The sequence below is a fragment of the Capsicum annuum genome, chromosome 12 (assembly GCF_002878395.1).
Source record: "Capsicum annuum cultivar UCD-10X-F1 chromosome 12, UCD10Xv1.1, whole genome shotgun sequence".
Taxonomy (NCBI): Eukaryota; Viridiplantae; Streptophyta; class Magnoliopsida; order Solanales; family Solanaceae; genus Capsicum; species Capsicum annuum.
This window is the reverse complement of record NC_061122.1, coordinates 134,698,509-134,704,191: the sequence shown is the minus strand read 5'-3', so window position 1 is coordinate 134,704,191 and position 5,683 is coordinate 134,698,509.

Genomic DNA, 5,683 nt, shown 5'->3' with positions numbered 1-5,683 from the left:
TATATATATATATATATATATATATATATATATATATAAATACTAACTTAAAATGTTATACTAATTCATGCGGTAAATGTTTGCTAACTCACCACCTAAGATATGATATCAATTTGTGTGCTAAGATATCATCCAAGTGTATGGTATTAATTCGTCATTCATAAAATTTTTTAGAGGTTCTGTGAGATATACAAACAGGCAAAAGAAAAGGAGTGAATCATTTGATATAGCATGAGGATATTTTTATGTGGTGATTTTGATTGAAAATGAATATGTTGTGTAAAAGTATGCATAATCATCTATTCGAATTTGCATAATGTAGAGTAACTCTACAAGTAACTTCATATTTTCTTTATTTTTTTTTGTCGTCAAAGTGTTGAATAATTTTATATATTAACTATGTATTTTTGCTTTGCCATATAATTTTGGAAAGATCAATTAGCTGGATTTAATCATTACTATAACAAATTCATTGATTTGATGTTGTTCAATGGTTAGTTTAGTGAATTCAAATTTTCAGAAGTTGATATTGATATTTATTGACCTTTGAACTAGAAAATCATATTAGAGTTGTGTGGAATCATATTAGAGTTGGTAAGCGGTAAATTCAAAATGAATTTATTTTCTTGTCAACTCCTCAAAAATGTGTTCTTATAAAACATGGGTACTACTAGTTTTTTTGTTTAATTTGGGATTTTATTAATCACATTCAAATAATGTCCAAACATAAATGGGCCAACCCATTTAAAATCACACAAAATGAAAAAAATGAAAAACGTCTACTCGTCCCTATTGACCTGGCCCAACCCGAGTCCAAATAAAAACAACATATATACCCTAAGTAGGGTTTCCAAAAACATCTAGTATCCATTTCAGCTTCCTCCTTACGCCTCTCACTGCAACCATGCTTCTCTTCACTAATTTCAGCTTTCGTCTTCGCATTCTTTGGGTGATTAATGTTGTGCCTCCATGGTCTTTGTTGCCATCTTTTATCAGCTTGTAGAAGTGAGTCTTGTTTTCTTCTAATTTCTTTAATATGCTTTCCTTCATGTTCTTGATTTGTTGTTTCAACCCTTGATTTAGCTGTGTTCTCCAGTGGGTGGGATGATGTTCTTCTTTTTGTACTGTTATGAGGGATCTAGTCAGTTGAGATCTGCTATCATATCTGAGTGAGTTTATTGTCATCTCTCCTCTTTCTTTACTTCTGATTTTTTAACTGATGTGTACTCTTGCTCTTGCTTTATAGATATTGTTGGGATGAAGATAATGGGATGCTTGGACCCACACATATTCGGATATTAGCATCTTTCCCAAATTTATAAAGCTCAAAATGTCTTGTAGACCCTCCCATGTTGCTGAGACTCCTTTTTGTTTGATGATGTAGACTAAGCTAGCAAGCTGGTTCACTCTTTTTGATGCCGTAATGTCTTGTAAATATGTTCCATGTAATACTTTCAACTTTAGCCTTCCCGACCCCTTCACCCCTTTGATGGTGATAGTCTTAAATATGGAAATTACAACTTGTCACTGTTTATTATGCACTTTTCTCCTATTTCTAGCTGCTGAAAGCTTGTATGTGTGAATGCTCTTGTGTCTATTGCTAAGTTAGCAAAGTAGTCATCTAGTTGATTTCCCTCTCTATATATATGTTGATATTGCACTTGCTTTCCTTCAGTGATCTGATTTACCTATTTAACTATGTTCCATGGACATGGCCACTTTCCTGTTAAAATCTTCTACATAGTTAAAGAGTCAGTCTGAATAATCACCTTGTTACTCTGTGTCTGTTACAATGGTTGGCAACTTTTAGTATTTCTATTGCTTCTTCCTGTACACTATCAGCATCTTCAATAGGTGCTCCTTGAGCATATAGTAGATCCCCCTGCATATCTTTTAGACAAAAAGTAATTAAACTTCCTCCTGAACTATCTCTAGCTGCTCCATCTGTATTGTATTTCACTCAGTCCTCTTTTGGTGCCCCCCATAGTACTTTAGTCACCTTGATCTGCACTTTAAGCTTTGCAAACTCCTTTAGTATATCTGGACACTCACTTGGGAATTCCAAATGTTGGCTTTCTCACCTTCAATAACATCCTCAAACTTCTTGTAATATTGTATATAACTCTCAGCCCTGTTGTATGTTTGCCTTCATGCTTCAAATTGTTTCTTCTTTTCGATAATTCCTACAATAATACTAGGTAAAACATAATAGTATGCGTTCTTCCTTTGCTTCGCCTTTGTAGTCCACCATATGAGAATTATCTCTCTTAAGCATAAGTCTTGGATATTTATTCCTGCAAAAGAAGAAAAATAGGACCATGTCCTATTATCAATTAAAGATCTTCTGAATACATATGTCACAGTCTCCACTGATGGTCTATCACAACACCAATATTTTAAAGGTCCCTATACTCCCTATATGCTCATGTTGTCATCCACAAGAATTCTTTCTTTCCACAATCTCCATATAAAAAAACATATTTTAAAGGGTAAAGCCTTTATCCATATACTTTTGTATATTTTGTTTACATTCTCCTTATGTATGATATATTGCCAAGCTGACTTTACTAAAAATTGTCTTGTTGCTTCAATACTCCATATAGGACTGTCCCCATCTTCTTCACTAGGTGGATGAATCTTATGCAAAATGTGGTCAGCCATATCTTCTGGAAAAATGTCTTTAGTTACTTGCTCTTTTCATCTTTCATTATCTACTAAGTCACTAACCACCTGATATTCCCCCTTCTCCTCTAAACTGTCCATCATGACTAAGTATAAGTCACCTTGTAATGTCCAATTATCAAACCAAATATTTGAATTCCCTTTCCTGATTTGCCATACAATTAAATGCTCTACTAGATCCTTGCTATTAACATTTTCTTCCATACCTGAGATCCACCTACACTCTTTCTCCATATGATGAGCTTAGGATGTTCCTTTTTACAATATTTATTAAATATGTAGCTACTCCAAATTGATTTTGTAGTTCTGAAATTCCACTACAATTTACTAAAAGGATCCATAGAGATGTTTGTTACCTTTGTAAAACCCAATCCTCCTTCTTCTTCAGGTAAACATATTGTCTGCCAGTTGACCCAATGCCTCCCTATATACCCTATATTGATACTCTAAAAGAATTGAGCTAGTACTCTCGGAATTGTATTCATCACATTTAAAGGAGGATTCGTTACTGATAAACAGTAAATTGGAATGCTTTGAAGAAAATGCTTAATCAAAACTGTTCTTCCTCTAAATGATAGAAGCTTTCCTTCCAGCTCTATAATTTACAACTTATCTTATTCATGATATGCTGATAAAAATCATTTTTCTTTCTCCTATAAAAAATTGGACAACCTAGATAAGTGAAAAGGAACTCCTTCCTTAACATTCAAGTAATTACTTCTTCCATAACCACAACTCTATTAGAGACACTTTTATGCACATAAATTGCATTTTTTCTTTATTGATCTTCTGTCCTGATACGTCTTCATGTCTTTCCAGAGCTCATGTAACCAGTTGTAAGGTTCCCACCTCAACTTGACACATTATGATCATATCATCTGCAAAGTCTAGATGATTTATTTTAGGACTTTCCCTTGGCATTCTACGCAACTTGAATTCTTTCTTCTGCATCAAAATATTTAAACTTCTGGACAGTACCTTTACTGCAATTTTAAACAAAGTAGGTGATAGTGGATCACCTTATTTCAGGCCCCTTGTGGATTTGAAGGATCATTTAGGTTGACCATTCAACAAGATGGAATACCAGTGATTCCCTAAGATCCTGTACACTATATCTATTATAATTTTAGAAAATCCTAACCTTCTCATTACTTTGGTAAGAAATAACCACTCCACCCTGTCATAAGCCTTCATCATATCTAGCTTAATAACAATGTTTGGAGGCATAACTCTTTTTCTTATTTCTAAAATTATTTCCTGGACCACCAATATATTCTTAGCAGTGCTTCTCCCTTGCATAAATCTAACTTGTTCTGGTGAAATCATATGTGGCAGTAAACCCTTAATTCTCTCATGAATAATTCTTGAGAAGATTTTATTCATAAAATTACTAAGTGAAATAGGTCTCAAGTCTGAAAAGGTATTCACCACTAACTTTTTTGGTAGCAATACCAAATTAGTATGAGTAATGAACCTTGGGAGTTCCAATCCACAAAAAAAAAGCTATCACCATTCTATAAATGTCCTTCCCAATAATCTCCCACGTATCTTGGTAAAAAGCACCTGTCATTTCATCTCGTGCTCCTGCACTATTCCTGTTTAGTCCCATGAAAACATCTTTAACTTCTTCTTCAGTTGGCATTCTTATGATTTTCTTATTTTGTTCTGCACTTACCAAAGTAGGTAATTCTTTTAGTCATGAAAAATCTTTGGCATCCTTCTGATTTGTAAATTATTGTCGAAAGAACTCAAAAGCTGAAGTTGCAATGTCTTCCAGATCCTCTATCCTATCTCCCTCATCATTCTGTGTTTCTCTTATTTTAAACTTGCTCCTTCTTCCTTTGACAATTGTATGAAAGAATTTAGTATTCCTCTCACCATTCTTGAACCATTCAAATCCTGTTTTTTGCCTCCAAAATCTTCTTCCCTTTTAAGTTGTAGGTTTAATTAAGCTTGAGACCTAAATGTATTTTCTCTATTTGTTCCTAATGGATCTTCTTTAGATTACTTTTCCCTTACCTTTATTATATCTTTTGGGGTTGTAATTTCCAAAAAGATATTCCCAAATTTCTCTTTACTCTACCTTGTATGAGCATATTTGGTCTTTTTCAACTTCTGTTGAAACACAATGAAAGGATTACCCTCTATCTCTGTTTGTTAATTATGCTTAATCACCTCCATACATGATTCTTCCTTCAACCAGAAATTAAGAAATTTGAAAGATCTAACTATCTGCTTATTCTCCTTTCTAAGTTGAAGAAATAAAGAGGAATGATCAGAACCACTCCCCACCAAATGCTCTACCTCCATTGTTTGAAAATCTCTTGTATTTTTTCATTACACAAATTTATATCTATTTTTGTAAAATGCATTCTTAATCAGTTCTTCCATTCCACCATGTATACTTACTTTTCTTGAAATCACATATCTCTATATTGCACAAGCTTATGCACTGATTAAAATCCAGCATTTCATTGATAGTAACAGGTAGTCCTTCCATCTTTTGTTCATCGCTCCTTATAATATTAAAATCCCATCCTATCAACCAAGGCTCTTGAATAGAACTTTCCATATCTGCCAGTGAATCCTACAACACCATTCTTTTATTTTGAAAATATTTAGCATATACTAAAGTAACCACCATTGATATTTCTACATGTTGATTTTCTAACATTATAGACAACTGTTGTTCTTCATATTTAATCATACAATCTTCCATATTAGCATCCATGAAAGCCCATGTCCTCCCTGATGTATTCACAACTGCATGTTGTATGCCCAATCTTCTTCTATATTCGTCAATGTTGTGACTTTATTGGACGGTCTCCATAAGCCCTATGAAATAAAATTGATGTCTCCTTTGTAAGGTTATTAACCTGGGAAATGCTTTCTGAGTATTGACTGACCTTATGTTCCAAATCAAAGCATTTATCTTGACTTTGTTTTAGACTTATTGCTCCTTGTCTGCATTGGATGAACTAACATTCTTGCCTTTCTTCTA